We start from the raw sequence: 22,849 nt of genomic DNA, 5'->3' as shown, positions 1-22,849 counted from the left end.
ATAAAATGTTAAACTTCTAATTCAATCAAACAAAATAATAATATATTTTTTGAGAAAATAGTAAGCAAATTCAAGTTTATTTTTTAAAGTTATAAAATTTAGGAGTACCTTTTTAATCTAAATATTTTTTCTAAAGAGGAAGTAATTTGTCTATATACTTCTTTGAAGAACCACAATGTTTGAAATGATACTCCTGATTAAGTATATTAAGTAATCTATATTACTATAGAACACGAGATCACATCCTTCCTATCTCTCTACTACTTTGTATTCATTGACCAACCACTTCCTGTTCTCCTTTCCCCACTTATCCCCAACAGTCTTTGGTAACAACTATTATGCTCTCTGATTCTATGAGATCAACTTATTTTAGATTCCACATATGAGTGAGAACACGTAGTATTTCTCTTTCTATGCCTGGCTTGTTTCACTTAGCATTTTTTTCTCCAAGCTCATCCATGTTGCTGCAAATGGCAGAATTTCATTCTTTTTTATGGCTGAGTATATATATCACATTTTCCTTATCCAGTTGTTCATAGATGGACATTTAGGTTGGCTCCAACACTTAGTTTTTGTAAATAGAGCTTCAATAAACATGGGAGTGGAGGTTATCCCTCCAACATGATAATTTCCATTCCTTTGGGTATTTACCCAGTGGTGAGATTGCAGATTGTATGGTAGTTCTATCTGTATTTGTTTGAAAAACATCCATACTACATTCCATAATGGCTATACTAATTTACATTTCAATCAACAAAACATAAGAGTTCCCTTTTCTCCACATCCTCACCAGAATTTGTTATTCTCTGTCTTTTGATAGTAGCCATTCTAACTGGGATAAGATGATATCTCAATGTGGTTTTGATTTGCATTTGTCTGATGATTAGTGATTTTGAGCATTTTTTCATGTGTCTGTTAGCCATTAGTATGTCTTCTTTTGAGAAATATCTATTCAGCTCCTTTGCCCATTTTTTAATTGAATTATTATTATTATTATTATTATTATTATTATTATTATTATTATTATTATTATTTTTACTGTTAAGTTATTAGAGTTCCTTGTACATTCTGGATATTAATCTCCTGTCATATGCACAGTTTGCAAATATTTTCTCCCATTATGTAGGTTGTCTTTTTTGTTCTGTTGATTGTTTCCTTTGCTGTGTAGAAGTTTTTTAGTTTTATATAATCCATTTTAAAATTTTTTTCTTTTGTTCCCCATGCTTCTGAAGTATTACTAATAAAATCTTTGCTCAGACCTATGTCCTGAAGTGTTTCTCCTGTGTTTTCTTCTAGAAGTTTTCTTTTTTTAGTTTTAGGTCTTACATTTAAGTCTTTAATCCATCTTGAATTGATTTTGGTATAAGGTGAGAAATAAGAGTCTAGTTTCATTCTTCCACATTTGGATCTAAAATTTTCCCAGCAACATTTATTGAAGAGATTGTCTTTTACCCCAATGTGAGTTTATGGCTCCTTTGTCAAAAATCAGATGGCTATAAGAAAATGGATTTATTTCTGAATTCTCTATTTTGTTCCTATATGTCTGATTTGATGCCAGTACCATGCTGTTTTAATTACTATAGATTTGTAGTATATTTTGAAATCAGGAAGTGTGATACCCTTGGCTTTATTCTTTCTTCCTATGATTTCTTTGGATGTTTGTAGTCTCTTGTTGTTTCACATAATTTTTTTTTCTATTTCCGTGGTGTATGTTATTTGTAGTTTGATGGAGATTGCATTGACTCTGTCAATCACTTTGGGTAGTATGGTCATTTAGATGATATTGATTCTTCACATCAATTAACATGGAACATCTTCTCTTTTTTGTGTGTGTCATCTTTAATTTCTTTTCTTTGTTGGGAGACTTTTTATTACTGTTTCAAACTTGTTATTGTCTATGGAGGCTTTCTATTTCTTCTTAGTTCAGTCTTGGTATGTCATATGTGTCCAGGAATTTATCCATTTACTTTAGGTTTTGATATTTATTGGTGTATCATTGTTCCTAATAGTCTCTGATGATCCTTTTTAGTTTGCTGCTATCTGTTGTAAAGTCTCCATTTGCATTTCTGATTTTATTTATTTAGGTCATTTCTCTTTTTTTCTTGGTTAGTCTGGCTAATGGTTTGTCAACTTTATTTATCTTTTCAAAGAACCAACTTTTCATTTGATAAATCTTTTGTAATATATTTTCAGTCTCAATTTCATTTATTTCTGCTCTGATTTTTATTATTTCCTTTCTTCTACTTATTTTGTATTTGTTGCTGCTTTCCTAGGTCCTTGAGGTCCATTGTTAAACTGTTTATTTAAAATCTTTCTATTTTTTTTATTAAAGCATTAATTGCTATAAACTTTCCTCTGAATACTGCTTTGGCTGTAAACCATAGGTTTTGGTATGCTGTGTTTCTGTCTTAATTAGTTTCAAGAAATTTTTTGATTTTCCTCTTTATCTTTTCTTTGTCCCATTGGTCATTTAAGATCTGTTGTTTAATTTTTTATATATATTTATGTAGTTTTGCAAGTTTCTCTTATCATTCATAGGTTTCTAGTTTTATTCCATTACTGTCAGAAAAAATACATAATATGATTTTGATTTTTTTTTTTAACGTATTGAGCCTTATTTTGTGGCCTAACATCTGATCAATCTTGGACAATGTTCTATGTGCTGGTGAAAAGAATGTGTATCCTGCAACTGTTGGTGAAGTGTTGTGTATGTATGTGTTAGCTGGTCTGCCAAGGGCAGAGCTGTTGAATTGCAGTCAGGATGTGGGCAAGGCCAGTAGATGGGGCTGCAGTGAGGAGGCCGATCTGGCCACTTACTAGGTGGTGGGCAGGTTCCCTAGGCAAGACTGCCGTGAAGGAACCTGACTAGCCACTTCTTTGGTGGTGAACGAGGCTGCTAGGTATGCCTGCAGTGAGTATTCCTTCCAACCTATTCTGGGATTATTGGCAAGGGTGCTAGGTGGGACTCTTCAGGATGAAACTGCTTCTCTGGGAGGGCATGGATGCACTTTATTTCCACTGGTCCTTAGGCAGATTCATTAGGGCAGAAAACTATGAGCTGTTTTTCCTGGTTGAGGGCTTAGGTGCACACAACTCAGTCAGCTGGTGGGATATGGTAGCGGGTAGGGAGAGGAATGGGGGTTGGTCTGCCTGAGTAGCATCTGCTTATCTGATCTCTGGCCAGGGATGTGGGGGTGCATCCTAGGTTAGCCTCCCCAGACTGAAGAATTAGGGTAACAGCCACTGTGAGCCCAGGCTTCAAGCCACTGGGATTCAATCATAGTAGCCTCTCCTGTGAGTGTGTTGGGCAGAAGGCAGAATCTTGAGACTGGGGAAGCACTCTGGCTACTGGCCTCAGGACAGAGCACATTCCTAGCAATGGATCTGTTTTCAAGATGGTGCCATCCTGCAACAGCTTGTGTCATGACTGTGGGGATGTGGAGTATATAGTTTCTGATACTGTTCTAGAGCAATACAGTGCATATATTCTAGGCTGCACCCCACCCTTGGCTCTGGGTTTGTCCTGCCAAAGGATCTGTTGGCCTCTGTGGTGGGGGTAGGGGTTGGTGTGGGTCCTCTGTCTACTTTTTTTTGCTGAAAGGGAAAATTCCCCCTGCTCCAGTCCCAGTTTTGGAGACATGGCAGCTGAGGTCATGTGCCTCTCTCTTCTCTCTGTGCTGCCATCCTGGGCTTTCTTGTTCTTCAGGGATATTACCAGTCACCTGCTGCACTCCTATGCTAATCTGCCAATGTTCCCATCAATATTTTGCTGTCTGTTAGTTGTTCTGGTCCTTTTCTGTGGGACGAATGTACCCTGCACACCTCTAGTCCACCATCTTGCCCCTCCTTCCCTCTGATAATATATTCCTTATAGCAGCATATAATCTTCCTTGTAAGTAGTTAACTTCACATTTTTTCGATGTGCAAATAAAATAAATTAACGCCTTTATAAATAATCTTTATTAAAACGTGAAGGGCCAGCCTGGAGGTGCACTGGAGAGTGCACCGCTTGGGAGTGCAGTGGCGCTCCCGCCGAGGGTTTGGATCCCATGTGGAGACTGGTTCCCGCTCACTGGCTGAGCGTGGTGCAGGCGCAACACCAAGGGTTGCGATCCCGTTGCCAGTCCCTGGTATGGGCGTGACACTGAGGGTTGCAATCCCATTACCGGTCAGTAAAAAAGACAAAAAGGAAAACAACAACAACAACAACAACAACAACAACAAAAAAAAAAACTTGAAGAGGTCTAAGGACTTGAAATATGACAATAATTTGTTATTGTTATTGGTAACTTGTGTATTGAACTTTAATAGAACTCATAATTCATTTGATCCATATATGTCATCTATTATTTTTGTAAACAACATTAAAAACACACATGATCTGAGACTTTGTTTTAGCACATTTTGTATTAATTATTTTTTAGCACCATAATGAATTCAAGGATCTGGCCTTTTTACCATCCTTGATATCTTAATTATCTCTGAAACCATCATTGTTTTTTTACATAACCAATGTTTTCAAGCCATGATTATTTCATCTTCCAATATCTGGAATAGTTCACTCAGGCAAGAGGCCTAATTTTTTCAGTAAAGATAATGTATGCTATCACAATCATAACCGGTTGTGTTATTCCGTATGACTACGGGCTTTTGACAGTGTAATATCACACTGAAGTATTTGAAATATTTGAGAGCTAAGCAAGAAAATTTCAGTCATGAGTGCTCACCAATGCTTTCAATCTAACTCTAGCACCATTTATTTTATTTTGTTGCTGTCTAAACATTTTTCTCAAGTGCTTCTCATTTGCTTTGTATTTGAGCTGTCAGGTGATCTTTTGTTCTCATCCCTATGTTTTTAATGTTTTTATTTATTTATTTATTTATTATAAAATGTGGATGGCCAAAAGAAATAAAATATTTAAAAATACTTTTTAAATTTAGATGATTTTTAATGCCTATCCTAGATTATATAATCTATTTGAAGTTTAATCTAATTATATGATACTGTGGTAGTAAATTTATATACCAGATTAGAGGTTACAAAATTCTATTACTTATATAATATTTAAAATAATGTATTTTCCAGAAAACTGTGAATTGATGATATTTTACCTAACAAAAGAAATACAAATTATGATGTATTAGCTCTTTTCTGTTGCTTATAGCAGAATACCTGAAACTGGGTAATTTATAAACAAGTAAAATTTATTTCTTTTAGTTTTAGAGGCTAGGGAGTCCAAGGTCCAGGGGATACATCTGGTGAGGGCTTTCTTCTGGATGGTGTTTCCCTGCAGCAACTCAGGGTATCACATGGCAAGAGAAATGGGCTGAGCAAGAGAGCTAACCTTCTCACTTGCTCTCCTTTTAAAGCCATCAGAACCACGCCCATGACAAAATATTAAACCATCAACTCCTTACTCCATGAATGGATCAATCAAATTACAGGCACAGTCTTTGAGATCCAATTCCCTCTTAAAGGCCTCACCTTCCACCACCACATTGGGGGTTAAGTTTCAACATGAGCTTGGATGGACATTCAAACCATAGCATGTAAGTAGAGCCAGGTTCAGGATTCAAAAAGCCATGGAGTATCCACCACCTTATCTAGATTAATTATTTTAGATCATACACTTGAAACTTGGGATTGGAAATATTTCTTTTGTGTGTGTGTGTGTGTGTCTTTTTCGTGACCGGTAAGGGGATCTCAAACCTTGGTGTGGTGTCACCCACACCGCTCTCAGCCAGTGAGCGCACCGGCCATTCCTGTATAGGATCCAAACCCACGGTGGGAGCGTCGCTGCGCTCCCAGCACTGCACTCTCCCGAGTGTGCCACGGGGCTGGCCCAGATTGGAAATATTTCTAAGTAAATTTTCTACAAAATAAAACAATACAACATTTATTTCAAAGTATGCTTGTAGAGCAGCAGTAATATAAATATGAATTTAGAGTCTAATATTCTATTATAAATAATTACCATAACAATTAAACAATTAAATTGTTATGATTTATTTTATTTAATAATATACTTAAAAAACACTTATTTCTCTTGTATTGGTAAATTTGAATTCACAAAAAATTTTTCAGTATTCCACTGCTTTTTGTACTACAGACTTGTTTATCAACATTTACCTTCTTAGCTGAAAGCTAATTTGTCAATTTTTAGAAAAATAAGTCTTGATTTTTAAAAACAATGGAATAATGCTGCTCTATAGCACTTTTAAGTTTTATCACCGCAAAACTGACAAATAGTTTAAAAAATTTTTATACTGCTTTGAAAGAAAATTATTTTTGTTTAATATGTAAATACAATAGTACGTAGTTATTTTTCCTAGGATAAAAGAAAATTACATACATGTATATTACTTAACTGGTTCACCATGCAAAAGCAAACAAATTGTTAAATTTCTCTATGTAATTTAGTTTGTATAGTAGGAGAAGTCAATGGCCTAACTACTTGAAGCTCCACTTGCATGAATGAATATCTGAACTGAATTGACTGGTTGTTGAACCAAAAACAATTCAAACACTCTTTCAGCTACATGTGTTGAATACCTACTGTAAAAGAATAATTGCATTAGACATTAAAAATGGCAAGGAAGACTTTATTCAACATATTTCAATAGGAGTGAAGAATATTGAAATAGGGGAGAGAGACTGAATTCACCTCCGCTGAAACAAGGCAGGAGTATTTTAAATGCTGAGGTGAGCTAAAGGAAAACTTGCTAGAGGATTTCCTTTAAGGGAGAGGTTTGATCAGTGCGATGGGGCCATCTGTGTTTGTTAATTTTTGCTTACTACAGTTAGTTAGGCTCCTATGTTCCCACAGAGATCTGGAGATAGGGACACTTTCTTTCTTGACGATTACATTTCAGAGGGATGGCTCCTGGGTGCTTGAGAAAGACATTTACGTGATGTGGGATGTAGGAGATTTACATCTCAAAGAGGAAGAGAAAGGCCTTAGGCCTGAACTGCCTTCCCGTAATTCACCAAAAAGACTCACACAAAGGGAAAGAGGAGAGGCACCCAGGACATGTTTTCTAGGCCTTTTAGAAAACATGGACTTGTTCCTTTGGCCACATACATGTGAACTACAAGAAAGGTGATGTAAACATCAAGGGAATAAGTCTTGTTAAAAAAGAAATGCCACACAACTGTTACCATGGCAAAACTGGAAGAGTCTATAATGTCACCCAGCTACTATTGGCATGGTTGTGAACAAACAAGTTAAGGGTGAGATTCTTGTCAAGAGAATTAATGTGCACACTGAGCACACTAAGCACTCTAAGAGATGAGATAGCTTCCTTAAGGGTGTGATCAGTAAAAGGAAGCCAGAGAGAAAAGTGCCTGGGTTCAATGGAAACTCCAGCCTGCTCCAGCCAGAGCACGTGGTGAGAACCAGTGGAAAGGAGCCTGAGCTTCTAGAAACTACTCCCTATGAACTTATAGCATAAGTTCAACAACAACAACAGCAAAATAGAAAGAAAAAAAAGACCTCTGGACTGTTAAAATTTTTCTCTTAATTGAACTGAAGTGTGGTATCCCCTACACAAAAGAAATATTTAAAGCAAAAAAGAGAGGAAAAAAAAAATAAAGAAAAAAAAAATTACAGTTCAAAGTTTTTAAAAGTAAATGTTGTAAGAAATGGTAGGTAGGTCAGGGGCCTATCATCAGAAAAAAGCCTGTCTAAAGGTTAATCACACTGAGGGAAACTTTAAGGCCCTCTTGGTCACTAAAATGCATGGAACCTTGCAGAAATTCTAAAGCCAAGGAATAAACAGAGTCTCTTCCTTGGCTTTAGAAGTATTGAGTGGTATTAAATATTGTTACTGGCATCCAGCTCTGTTCCTTTCATGGTGTTAACTGGAGGCCTAGGAGGCCGCTGTTGCTTCATTCTTGACTGTTGGAAGATGGTACAGACACTGTAATCTAATATTCATAAATGCATGCACTCAAACACACACGAGTGCACACTCACATATGCACATATGTGTGAGATAAAGAGAATTAAAATATTTTGTCATTTGTAATAAGGTATATCTGACTTTTTTTCCATTGAGGGGAATGTGGACTGCAAGGATAATAAATCTGTTACATACAGTACTGCTACATACACAGAAGATATTTAGGTATTATATGCAGGTTATCTACATTCTTTAGGCATGGATGCTAATTATGTATTTAATACCACATTTTCCCCTCAATGCTTAATGTAAGTCATTCCTTTGTTAATTATATCCATTTATGCTGTAATCTTAAAATACATTCTAAAATAATAAGGAAAAGTCTATCAAAATATAAAACTTTTATGTGAAAACCTAAGTGTATTTTACTAATCAAATAAGTTCTGTGAGGAAAATTATATTTCTAGATATATTTACTTTTCTAAACTCTGAGGACTTCCAGTTCAAAAATTTTCTTAATATTTAATTTAGCTACTTCATTTACTCCTCACCAAGTTAATAATAAAATGTTAAATAAAACATTGTAAAACTATAAAATAAAAACACAATATATATCTGTTTAACTTATCCCAAGAAAGATTTAATTAGCATGTGTTTTGACTGTATTCACATAAATTTCACTGGAGTGGTGATTTCACACTTTAAATATAATTAATGACTAAAATGCAATATATATTTTTAACTGTAAAAATACAATTCCCGTCATAACATCTATCCCGAGAATAATTTTTGCAACTTTAAAAATATTTATTAATTAGCAATAGATAGTCTTTTAAAAGTGCAGATGTATTCCTTGATTTCTTATTTACAATCAAACCTTCAAGACATGTAAAAATATAGCCGTATAGTGCAATAACTGTAGGATGCAAATGCAGTTAGCAGATTTCTCAAACAATAATCTGGGCCAGTGGTTCCAAAGTGGGTAGAATGCACACCAGGAGGTGCAAAACAGGACACATATGTCCTATTTTGGAGGCAGGAAAAAATATTATGCTGTAGGCAAAGGTTATTGAATAACTGTAAACATTGCCAGTTTTGTATTTTAGAAAGAGTGCATTGGCATCCACATGGAGCACTGAATTACATGACAGAGACAGAGGAATCAAAGTTGGAGGGGGGCTTCTGAGAAACATTAATGACTAAATTATGACAATAGCAATGAATTTTGGGCAGTGAGGGAAGGTTTGAGATACAGTAGTTCCCCCTTATCTGTGGTTTGGCTTCCTGCAGTTTCGGTTACCTCTGGTCCACCAAGCTTCAAAAATATTAAATGGAAAATTCCAGAAATAAATAATTTATAAATTTTTCAAGTTTTTTGAGTAGCATGATGACATCACACTCCATCCAGTTCAAGGACATGAATCATCATTTTGTACAGCATATCCAGGCTGTATACATTACCCGTTCATTACTGTACAGGAAAAAAAACATAGTACATTAGGGTAAGGAACTATCCACAGCTTCAGGCATCCACTGGGAGTCTTGGAACTTATCCCCAGCAGATAAGGAGGAGCTATTTTATATGAAGGAGCTAGTATTCACTGTGAACATTTGGATGTGAGAGAAAAGGAAGGGATGTTGTAGATGACTTACAAGTGTCTGGATATTTGCCATGGGCTGTGAAGGGGAATCCCAAAATAAAAGCAAATTTTAGAGAGTGAAATGTTTCACTGGTGAGCAACTTTTGTTTAAGGTGCCTACAGCCACCTACTGAAGTCAGATAGTTCATAGTAAAAATGTGGAGTTGCCATGACCAGGATATATTATCTTGGTCAATTTACTTAATATCTTTGAGTCTCCGTTCCCTTGATTAGAATGGAGATTTTAATAGCTAATTTATACAACTGTTTTCAGGATTGAATCCATTAGCAAAAGCTATCTTTTCTTAGGCACCAAGCTTTACCTCTTTGGCGTTTCTAGGGCTTAGTGAATAGTTCTGTTAATGCATTAAATTCAGTGTTCTTCTATCTTGCTAATAAAGTGGTTTATATCCATATGAGGAGACTGCTATTTAAGAATACAATCCTTTTAGGAGAGTGACGGTATTTCTTATGAGAGTAACAGGTCTAAAGGTTCTGATGGGTGATTTGAAGAGTGGCATGGGTCCCCAGAGAGCTCTCTTGCCCAACTCATAAAAGCAGTTTTTTTCAATTAGATATTAAAAGAAATATAAATACAACCATTTAGAAAGCTCATTTCATGTTAATACTTAGGGAAAATGACAACTTATTTAGGAACATATTTAGAGACATAAATTAATTATTAATTAACAACTTAGTGGTCTGTATCTTAACTTACACATCTGATGTGATTCAATATATTTCGTAGCAAAGTACTGATGCTGAGTGCTAATTATTGCATTTTGAGGTACTGATAAATGAATAACCCTGGCCCATCTGCTAAGGCTGAAAAGAACAATCTTCCTTTTATGTACTAAGAGGGCATTTGTGCAGAGGTCAGTCACTCAATGGATAGAAGGTGATATGCAAAGATTACGCATGTTAATGGCAAGCCACATGCAGGCTCTAGTGTTATACTGCCTGCGTTGGAATCCTGATCCCATTGCTTCCTCACTGTGTGAAGATGGGCAAGTCACTGCACTTCTCACTTTTCTTACTTGTAAAAGGGAATAATTCCAGATATCGGGTAGAGTGGTTATAAGTAACTAATACTATGTGGTAAATGCGTGCATAACCTTATGCAACTTGCCTGCTATAGAAGAAAAGGAGGAATTGGTAAAAGGACATGAAAATCAACTACTTTGTATATTGATAAATTAAAATTTAAAAATCATTATTTTTTTGTCACCATTATTGTTTTTAACTACAGAACGAGCATTTGATTTTCCTTCTTGAACTTGCATACTGTCAGGGTAGACCTCTTTTAATAACCTGTAATCTTAATGTGAAAATTATTGATGTTTTGACCCAATAATATATTCCAAATTAAGCAGCTATCTGTATATATGGGCACAAACACAATGACAAAATGAAAATCAGGTAAAAGTACAATTAGCATTGGGTTTATTCACCTCCACTTTCCCCTCCCCAATCTGCACAAACAGGCATTTCACTAAGGTATCTGTAGTTCAAAATCTAGGTTCCTTAAAACAGTCTTTCTTTGTGAATCTATTAATCTTTGATTTCAATGTACACCCAAAGCACAAAAGTGGATGAGGGTACTTCAGAAAGTTCATAGAAAGATTGTATTATCTTCTAATTCTTTTTTTTCCATGAACTTTTTGAGGTAGGTTTTTTTGTTTGTTTGTTTTCTCATTTACTTATGAGTAATTTACACTGCAGTTAAAAATTATGCAAAGATGAAATTCAATTCATACTTTATAGAAGAACCTGATTTTCCAGTTAAAGATTTTATTCTAATTTTCCCAAGATTATATGCCATTTATTTTATGCCTCATAAATATTGCAAATATTTCATGTTTTTCTTTTGTTTTGGTTTATCTTGTTGCCTTTCAGGCATAAAGTTCATATATAAACCTATAATTTTTTAACTGAAGCACTATCTATGAAGGGCCTTCGGAAATGAATTGAGTTATATAAGAGTATCATGATGTTTTTGATTTGTACACAACCATATTGCTGAATTATTGAAAAGGAAACTAATTATTAACAAATACATTTTTTAAAAGCAACTTTATTTATGTTTGACATTCAAAGCTATGGAGTGACCACTCAGTATCAAATAAGGCATTATGTTTTGATGAAGCAAAAGGAAAACATGCACACACACACACACACACACACATCCTGCTTGTGAAACTTACCTCTATTTGCACATCTAAAGATATCTTAAGCTTAACCCATCCCAAACAGAATACTTCTTCCTGTTGCTATCTTTCTCTTCTCAATTAAGGGCCACTGGTTCCTTCCCTGTGCTCAAGCAATTTTTGCCACTGACATTGACTCCCCTCTTTCACTCATCACACTCCCAGGAAATCTTAGTCTCCACCTTCAAAATATATTCAAAGCTCCAGGTTGTCCACAGCTTCTGCTTCTACTGCTTTTGTCCAAGCCACTCTTATCTCTGCCTGAAAGATTATCACCATTAGTCTCCCTGGTCCTGTTCTTTCCTCTTTTGAGACTCTTCTCTGTCCAGCAGCCAGAGTGGTTCAGGTAAAGTCGCTCCTCTGCTCAAACCTCTCTCTCTTAGGCTCCTACTTCATGCTGCATGAAGGCCAAAGACCTTGCAGTTTCTGGCGAGGCCCTGCAGGATACGTTCTTCCCCTTCACCTCTGTGGCCTCAATCAGTACCACTTTCTTTTCATTCCTGTTCTTTCCTCTTTTGAGACTCTTCTCTGTCCAGCAGCCAGAGTGGTTCAGGTAAAGTCACTCCTCTGCTCAAACCTCTCTCTCTTATGGCTCCTACTTCATGCTGCATGAAGGCCAAAGACCTTGCAGTTTCTGGCGAGGCCCTGCAGGATATGTTCTTCCCCTTCACCTCTGTGGCCTCAATCAGTACCACTTTCTTTTCATTCATTTCTTTTCACTTTCATTTCACTCCTGCCACACCACGTCCTTGCTGCTTCTTGTGCAGGAAGACCTCAGGAGGCCTCTTCCTGGGTTCTCGTGCTTGAAGCTCTCTCTGCCTGAGAGGCTCTCTTCCCAGTGTCTGAACGGTTTATTCTCTATGTCATTCAGGTCCATGCTTCAAGGCCACCTTCTCTGTGAGGTCTACCTTGACCCTTCTATTTAATTTGAACCTCCCATTCTCCTAGGACTTTCTATCTCCCATTCCTGCCTTCTCTTTCCTCATATTCTTATCACCTGCTAACAAACTGTATACTTTGTTTATTTATTTTGTGTATTGGCACCTCCTCACAAAAGTGTCCCAAGGGCAGGGATTCCATTGGCTTTGCTGTAATCCTGTTCTTAGAACATTGTTTGGCACATAATAGATTTTTGATGAATATTTTTGAATGAGTTACTAATATGAAGCCTTGATTTGTATTCATATCTTAAAATGTTAGATTGAATACAGGAAGAAGTTCCTCCAAATCATTATCTTCCAGCAGAAATGCTGAACAGACCCAGTGAGAGAAATGAGACCGAGAGCTGAAGATAGTTGGTGCTGTCGTGACCGAAATGGTTTCATGGCTTTGCTATTTCCTAGTTCTCTTGGGGCTCAGTTCTTTTTGCTTTCACAAAGTTCAATTATCTCAGGTATAATATTGGATGCAGGTTATTAAATGACACTGATTATTCAGTAGGTATTAGCCAAACCAATGAGTTATGTGAAATAATTTGCATTAAAATGAAATGCAAAATTGTATGAAATTAAAACATGGTACGTCCAGTTTGAATATCTTCATAGTCTTTTCATTTTTATGTCTTGATAATACTTCTGAATCAATAATAGTATAATAAGTTTTGTTAGGAAATTAGTGTCAGAATTTGGTCCATATCTAGAGAATTTTTTATCAAAGTCTATTTCCATTCACTTACTTCTTGGTCCCTGTTCTGAACATCTTGCTAGTAGCTGCTGTATTTTAATCTCCAGGTGAGTGGAAGCAGCAGGCTGAGGCATGCACAGCGGACACCTAACTGCAGAGAGCAATCACTAGAGAGCCATGATTCAATTTATAACTTTGTGTGTTTTATGCCACATATTTCATTTATGGAAAAAAGTTCAGAAGTGAGTTGTTTCAGCCCATTTCTGATTAAAGTTATGATGCTTTATAGGGAATTAAGTTAAAAATAGTTACACACAGAAAAGAACAAGATTCTACCTTCATGTAAATGCCAAATAGTGTTCCAATGTAGCATCTCTTCTTATCAACATATGAATTTTCATATCTAATTGTATGTCCCATTGTATGTTCTTAATGGGTTAGAATAAAAAAGAAATTTGTACAATGGTAATATAATCTATGTACAGATAACTTCATGTAAAGTTTATAAGAGAAGAATAATAGATATATTTTATTATATTTTCAGTTATGCTGTTACTATAATTTTATAATTATACATTTCTTTAAAAGGTAGTATTATTTAATAATTCATTCATATTTAAAAGTGCTTAAAATTCATTTAACTTTTTATTCATGAGATTATAACATTTACCATCTTATCCGAAGATGCAACAAAGGTACTTAAAAATAAAATGACCAAAATTAAGTATCTTTTGTGTCAAGGGTATTTAGGTGAAGAAGGCATTTTGTATAAAGTCTATATATCCTTCCAGTGTATTTTGTAGTCTTATTATGATAAGAAGGAGTTCTGTGGATTGAATGTCCTCTCCAAACTCATGGAAGCTCAAATGGGGTCCTCCAAAGTTCCAGATATTGAAAACTTGGCCCCCACTGTGACTGTTAATAGGATGGGAAATCCTATTATGGTAATAGAAAGGTGGAGCCTTGAAGAGATGACTAGATTGTAGACCATGCCATAGTGAATGGATTAATAATGGTGGTCAGGGGCGTGGTTCTGAGGGATTTAAAAGGAGAGCACAGGAGAGTCTCTGTCTCTCTGCTCTGCCATTTTCCACCATGTGAGACCCCTGTATTGCTGTAAAGCCAGTACCAAAGGAGACCCTCACCAGATGTGTTCCCTGGACTTTGGATTTCCCATCCTCTGAAACTGTGAGCAATAAATTTCATTTTCTTATTAATTGCACAGTTCCAGGTATCTTATTATAAGCAACAGAATTGGACTAATATGGGGAGATCACAGAAACTGCTTTAAGATTGGTTATATGACTAGAAGCTACTAGACTGTGCAGTACCTAAATATCGTTTTGAGGATTTAAATTTGAGTTTAACTTAAAATCCTTCCTCAAAGTTATTTTCTGTATATTAACTTTTTTAACATAATTTTAAAAAACAACTTTATTAAGGTATAATGAAATTGTGAGTGTTCTATGAGTCCTTGTAATTTATTTGCAAATTCGACCACCATGAACATAATCAAGAAATATATAAATATCCATATCTATATCTATCTGCACACATGCACACACACATATAAGTTAAATTTTCTATTTTGGCACATAGTTCTGTGAGTTTTAAGACATGTTCAGCATTCTTTAATTACCACCACAATCAGGATATTTAATAGATCCAGCACCCAAAAATACTTCCCAATTCTTTTCCTTTACAATAAAACCTCCCTCATCCAGCCTCTGCCTACCACCCATCTATTCTCTGTCTTTATACCTTTGCAGCATATCATATGAATGAAATCATGTAGTATATAACCTTTAAGACTGAACTGGCTTCTTTCACTCTTCCTAATGCATTTCATATTGCAATAAAGTAGCATTTGTTTTTAATTTGTTAGCGCATATAAATAAAAGTCAATTTATAGTCAGATATCTTTTTATTAAGCTTTGATTCCATAGCTATGCTTTGGTTGGTATTAGAAACATGGTAAATCTCTGTTCATAAAAAGCAAAACATGCTGTAATGTTTTTAAAGATATCTTGATGAAAAGGTACCAAGATATTTCCTCCTTAGAACATTGAATAATTAAACTTAAATTGAGTGTTACATTTCTGGAGCATATTGATTAGTTGGAACACAATTGGCTGACCTTTTTTATTATCCTCTCAGTTTATTCAAAGGGAGAAAAATTTTCATATGCTAGTTTGTTTTGTTGAGAAGTCAATTGCAACCTGAGGCTTTCTTGCCTTGGATCTCCTGAGAAACATTATAAGGTACAAAGCTTGTTTATTTCTTCCAAGCCTTTATTGTACTGGCAGAGACTGCCCTTTTCCAGATGTCTATTTATTTCTCAAGTTGTGGAAACTATTTAAAGGTTAGCAGAATCACAGATTTAAGTGGAATACACCCTTGGCATAGGGGGCATGAAGGTCATTGCTACATCCCACAGAATGATTATAGTTTCTCATCAGACACTTTTTCAATCTGATCCACTAGTTATCAGAAAAGTCAATATTTGCATTCTGTTGAATATGCATGACCACTGGTGTTTGAAGAAAGGGTTGATATATGCACTTCTATGATTATCTTGTTTGCAGTTACAGGAAATTATTTGAAAAATCCTCTAATGATTCAAAGGCTTGCAGTAAGGGGTTATTTCATTATTGGAATTAGTTCTACTACAATGTTAAATTAAACTGACTTAGCATTTTATATTTCTCAATTTAAAACATATCACCAAAAAGGAAAACATTAAAGTGTATAAGAAATCAAGTCTTTGCTTATAAAATGCTGGATTTTGTGTATAAATAAAATTTTAAAATATTCCTGATTTATTTAATCTCTGAAGTGTATTCATTGAAGGAGTTCATCTTTCCTGGGGGTTTCAGATATTTTAATAGGATCCAATTAGCTTCAATCAAAAATTGTAATGTGGCAGTTTTTAACTGATAGGCAATTTCCAAGCTTTACTTTCTACAGTTTTTTTTTTTTCTTTGAGATTTTAGCATGTCTCTGAGAATTATTAACTGTTACAATTATTCCTTCATACACATTCTATTGTTTTGTTTTCTTTTGCCCTGTATCAACTTCTAAAAAATATGACCCAACTTCTGTTTTTAATTATTCTGTTAGCTTAAGTACAATGGAGATACCTTTGTCTGCTTGGCTATCTGTGACATTCCCTTTTTAACCTTCTTGTTTTGTGGTTTGTGGGCTATGAAAATAGATAAATCTTGCTAATTACCTAATGAAACAAAACTTCTCTACTTCTAGATCTTATTTACCTTTCAAATTTTGCAAAATCAGAGAAAATGCTATAGCTTCTCTGGTACTGGAGACGTCTTTAATCTCTATTAGTTTTCTTTGTTGCTTTTTTACTGTTTTTTTTTTTTTTCTTGTACAATCATTTATTCTCTCACATACAAAAAAAATTGTGTTAATCTCTTTGTATTTGTTCGAAATTTCAAATTGAATTAGAGTAAGATTCTTCACTTCCCTCAGACTCACTTTCTCAATCTGTAAAATGAGGAAAGACTAGGTAAAACCTAAGTTTTATTATGGGTTGGGAGCTCATGTCTTAGTGATCTCTCAAAGTCAAGCTAAAGGTGTCCAATCCGTAGCTCAGGTTGCATTTTAATTGTAGGTGTGCTCAGGTATGGCATCCTTCACTGAGAACTTTCAGCCTGCAAACTAGAATTTCTTAGAACCTTTAAGTTGAGAATATTCCTCTTGATTCTACCTTCCTCTAGTAAGCTGCGTAAGCTCATTAAATTTTCTTTTTATACAGTAAGTTGTCAGTAAACAGTTACAAGCCTGCCCTTGTAGTTTAAAAGTCTTTACTCCTTTCCCCACCATTCTGAAATATCTTTTCTCACGGCCTTATTAAATGTTTCTGAAAAGCCACTAAAGAGATACATTAGTTTGGGTTATAGAATTGCTTTTGCTGAAAACAAACAAATAAAAAGAACAATCAACACAACAGAACCTCTGTGCACCATAACAGAATAAGATATTATAAGTAATAAAAATAAATGAAGAAACTGGGATTATTTTTAAAATCAGATCCCTTCTGCATGCAAGTTGATGGATTAGCCTTGATAATGTAAAAGTGAGGTACAGAAAGGGTTAGATCAGGACAGGAGGGGGAATTCAGGGAATATGTGCCTGTCTTAGAACTCCTGCAGGTCTAGGGAAGAGTTGCATGCAAGTTGATGGATTAGCCTTGATAATGTAAAAGTGAGGTACAGAAAGGGTTAGATCGGGACAGGAGGGGGAATTCAGGGAATATGTGCCTGTCTTAGAACTCCTGCAGGTCTAGGGAAGAGTAATGCTTGGTTTTGGAGCACAGTGTGAAAATTATGTTTCGGAAATGGGCCAGAATATTCAACCACATTGTATATTGACAAAATAAAATTTAAAAAAAAAATTATGGATGCAAGTGATAGGCTTCTCCTTCCACAGTATATCAAAGTCAATTTCACAGCTCTTAGTTTTCAGATATTATAAAGATTTAGTTTTTAAAGCTTATGATCAATCTGTGGCAGTTCTCCCCAAACCTCAAGTATTGTAATTCTCATCCTTGTCTTCAGTAGTTACCTGAGAAGAAATCACTAAAGTCACAAACTGGAGCCGCAAATGTTCAGCAGGGTGGTCTGCCGCCACACCACTTCTATCTTCTCTGTCTCCAACACTTCATGCCTTTTACTTTGCAGACAGGTTTTGATTCATAATGTGAAAATTTGGCCTCATCTCTTCATTCATTTATCTCATTCCAGAAACTAAAGTTTAAAGTATGATGTTCAGATGTTTGAAGTAATCATGAAATCCCTCAATTATAAATTTTTAAAACGCATTTAATCTGTACCTTTATTCCTCTTTCTTTCGTAATTCACTCTTTAAACACAAATTTATTTAATGTTTACTATATAACATCTTCTTAAGGAAATACTGAGTTTGCATTAATCAAGAGGCCCTTTCCCTACCCTCAAAGACCTTACATTCTGGAAGGATGAAGTGTGCAGAAATAACAATGTGCTTTAATTATTTTAGGTGCAAGAGTCTGTGGTAGCATAGCAAGAACATAGTACATTTGCCAGGGAAAAACATGAAAAACTTTATAAAGAGGTGTAGCTTAAATAAATTATGATAGTTACACATGATTATGCTAGGTGGTTATGAAAAGTAGTTTGCTGGAGAACACTGCATTTCAGGAAATACACATTAAAACAATGCCTGCTTCATATTAACAAGTATATATTATTTAAATTATTTGATATACATGGAATATAAATATGTATGTAATAAGTATTTGTGTATGCCAATGTTCATAAAATTACCATTTTCTCAGACAATTTTAATAAGTCAATTAATTTGTAAAAAGAAAAATATAATGTTCTATCAAAAACTAAATAGTATTAAGTGCTCACATATCGATATATGAATATTTAAAAGTATAGACATTTTAAAAATTAAATTCATCTCTACACATTGAGGTTTTTTTTATTTCAATGAAACTTTGGACCAGTTGTATTTTTAACTAAGTTATTTTATTTAAAAACCAATTAATTTACATCAACAATTGAAATTTGTGGTGAAACCAAACCATGCAATATTAACGGATGGAGTAATTAGGTTAACTACAAATTTGTCTTATAAATAATATAAACTTTTCAAAAGAAATACATTCTATTTTCTGAAGTGATTCATAACTAACATTATTTTAGTAGAGTTTTTCATGGTTTACACAATGTTAATGTCCTGAATAGTGAGATTTAATTTTTTAAAAGTTTAATATTTAAATTTTTTAAATTTAAACTTTTTACTTTATAATGAGATATAAAAATAACAAAATCATACTTGATGGTATTTTTGGCTTGCAAGTAATTGAGTGTATGCAAGAATCACTCAGAGAACACGTTCAAAGGAGAGAGAAGGGAAACAGACTTTTTAGCCTCATTACTAGACATTTTGATTTAGTAGTTCTGAGTTGGCCAAGCAATCTGGAATTTTAAAAGCTATCCTGACTTTGATATACAGCCAAATTTGTGAAACCACTGCTGTAACAGTAAGCATTTTTTTTTTTTACCTTACTCTTAGAGACTAAGAGAGATACACATTAAGTATTGTTAGTATTATTGTAATCCTTCAGAAATGACTGAAGATCTGGGAGCTAAAGTAAATTAAAAATAATGGAAATGCATTATAGAAAACTGGTTTTAAAGTCAATAGGACTATTTCTAGTCTACTTTTTAATGCCTTCTTATCAAGTTTTATCTGCAAACAGTAGGTAGAATAAAATAAGCACGCATTGACATTCAGGCAGTAGTGCTGATAATTTGCAATATAAGTAAAATAAACTATGTATGAATTGCCTGAAAAAGTGAAGTAAAACATAGTACTGAAAAACTTATAGCAACAGAAAAAAAAAGCAAAATCAAAGATCTATTACAGATGATTGAGAAAGAATAATCCTAATTAATTACTAATTAGTTTTACTTTACATATTACTCAGAAAAAGGTTCTTCATAATTTTGACTATAGAAATAAAAAAGATGTGTAGAGAAACCCAAACTGTAACATATTTAGCATATTATGGAATATAAAATAGAAGTTAATGTCCCATTGTAACAGAATATTGTATTTAGTATTATTCTTGTAGATTTTATTATGAAAACATTAGGAGAAATTTGTTTATCAGACAAGAAAGTATTTAAAAGATTCAGGGCTTAGATATTCTCTTGAATAAAAGTAAAAGATAATGGAAGACAGCAATTTTACATGAAATCATTTTTAGACAAGTTTTTTACAGATATTTGTCAATTATACAAAGTACTCTAAGCAGAAATGGAATTTCTTTCTGCACATTTTAAAAAATTCAACATAGACCTGATTGGAAGCAAAGAAACACAGTGACTATGTTTACAAGACCCCCCAAAATGATAGTATACATTAATTCAAATCATATATTTTTGTATTACGTAGTTTTAAGAAGTTTGACTTGCATGCCTCAAGGCTATCTTGGTGAAAGACATAATACTGGAAAACAAGTATGTGAATAAGATATATCTCATATTTTTTGATGTATAAATGAGTGCCCTGGGTTCTGTTTTAGTCCTTACTTTGTCATTTTCATGAAATGCATAGATCTTTAAAACTCTCTAAGAGAAGACATATTTCACATTAATGCTAAAATAGCAAGTATAAATCTCAAACCCCAGACACAAGCTTAAAAAAAAAAAATGCTCTTACAATTTATAGTTCACAGTCACTATTACATTGGTTTAGCAGGAAACAGTAGGAATCATTCTTGCTTTCTCTCAGGAGTCATTCCCTCTCTGGCCCTTATAGGCACCAAAGCACTTTCAATGGTTTAAACCTTTGGAAACAAAAGCCTGGAAGGGAAGGATTTGCAGGCAAATTTTCCTGTCTTTCCTGCCTCAAGCGTCCATTGGGACAAGTAGGCTCAGCTTTGCTACCTGCCTGAATGCAAGTCGTAAAAAATGGAAAAGGTATATTTCACGCATACATATATATTATATCATTTTATAATCTATTCCCAATAATTGATATGAATGACTGTAGTTTCCTTCAGAGTTTGCCTTCCTCTATGCTGTAAAAACCCTCTTGAAAGTGTTTTTTCTCCTTTTTTGGTCCTAATTTGTCAGTGCAATGCATACAAAAACTGGAATGTTCCTCGGTTTCTTTGATTAACTTACCACTTGCTCTAATAATACCTTCTTTTTTTTGAAGATTAAAATACCAAAATATAGTATTTGAGTTGGGCTTGAATAAGATTGCAGAAGCTTTTCAAACATAGGAAATACATTGTGTATTTCGATGGTAATTAAGATCATTGTATAGTAACTTATCCAGTGTTATAATATAGTTAATTTATTATCAACTATCTCAGAATTTTAATTTCAAAAGAACACTACATATAACTAACAAATAACTCATGAATATTTTTGATAATCAAAGATTAAAGAAAGTTTCTTTTTCAACTTTTATTAACTTATTATCAAAATGAGCTGTAGTAGAATATAAAAGTACATAATTTCTATAATGCATATAAATGAATATTATACTTCCATGTCACATGTGTTAAATCAAATATTGTTCAAATATTACTCATGTATTCAAAAACTACATGAGAGAGGTAGTGTTTTACAGGTAGATGGGGAGTTTTGTTTTGATTTTTTTTTCTCTTAAAAAAGGAATGTATAATACAAACATAGTCAGGAATATACTAAAGGTTGAAAGAATTCTGCAAAAATGCAGGAATGGGAGAGCATTTATTTTTTAAGCACAACTTTGTTTCCTTTATCAGTAACTGTGTGTCACAGAAAAATGGCAGTTATTCATAACCATTTTATTTTCTAATTGCTAAGTGACTCTATCCTTACAACAGACATTTTAATTAATTAATTAATTAATTAATTAATTAGTTAGTTAATTTTTGTTCAAGACTATTTAAATTTTTTTTTAAATTTTTTAAAATTTTATCTTATTTGGTCAATATACAATGTGGTTGATTATTGTGCCCAATTACCAAAACCTCCCTCTCACCCCCTCCCAGTAATCTCATATCTGTTCACTTGTCATATCAACTTCAAGGAATTATAATTGTTTTGTCTTCTTCCCTCCCCCTCCCATTTATTTGCATATTCCATTTATTTATTTTTAACTCTCACATATAAGTGAGAACATGTGATGTTTCTCTTTCTGTGCCTGACTTGTTTCACTTCATATAGTTCTCTCTAGGGCCATCCATATCATTCCAAATGGCAGTATTTCATTCTTTTTTATAGCAGAGTAGTATTCCATTGTGGAGATAGACCACATTTTCCATATCCACTTATCTGATGATGGACATATGGCTTGGATCCAACTCTCAGCTCTTGTAAATAGTGCTGCAGTGAACATTGGAGAACAGGTATACCTTCGACTTGATGATTTCCATTCCTCTGGGTATATTCCCAGCAGTGCTATAGCTGGGTCATATGGTAGATCTATATTCAATTGTTTGTGGAACCTCAATACCATTTTCTATAGAGGCTGCATCATTTTGCTGTCCCACCAACAATGTATGAGAGTTCCTTCTTCACCGCAACCTCGCCAGCATTTATCATCCACAGTCTTTTGGATATCAGCCATCCTAACTGGGGTGAGAGGATATCTCAGTGTGGTTTTGATTTGCATTTCCCAAATGCTGAGTGATGTTGAGCATTTTTTCATGTCTGTTGGCCATTCATATATCTTCCTTTGAGAAATGCCTATTTAGCTCTTTTGTACATTTTTTAATTGGGTTGCTTGTTTTTTTCTTGTAAAGTTGTTTCGGTTCCTTGTGTATTCTGGATATTAATCTTTTGTCAGATGTATATTTTGCAAATATTTTCTCCCACTCTGTTGGTGGTCTTTTAATTCTGTTAATTGTTTCTTTTGCAGTGCAGAAGCTTTTTAGTTTGATATAATCCCATTTGTTTATTTTTC

General features: G+C 34.2%; 1 pseudogene; it reads left to right on the top strand.

Annotated features, from left to right (window-relative positions):
• The window catches only part of LOC103599317, a 115,405-nt pseudogene extending 107,953 nt beyond the window's left edge, over positions 1 to 7,452 (top strand).
• Positions 7,453 to 22,849: the final 15,397 nt, after the last annotated feature.

The sequence above is a fragment of the Galeopterus variegatus genome, unplaced genomic scaffold (assembly GCF_000696425.1).
Source record: "Galeopterus variegatus unplaced genomic scaffold, G_variegatus-3.0.2 Scaffold2909, whole genome shotgun sequence".
Lineage (NCBI taxonomy): Eukaryota > Metazoa > Chordata > Mammalia > Dermoptera > Cynocephalidae > Galeopterus > Galeopterus variegatus.
The sequence above is the reverse complement of the archived record's forward strand: the minus strand, read 5'-3'. Positions and strand labels throughout refer to the sequence as shown.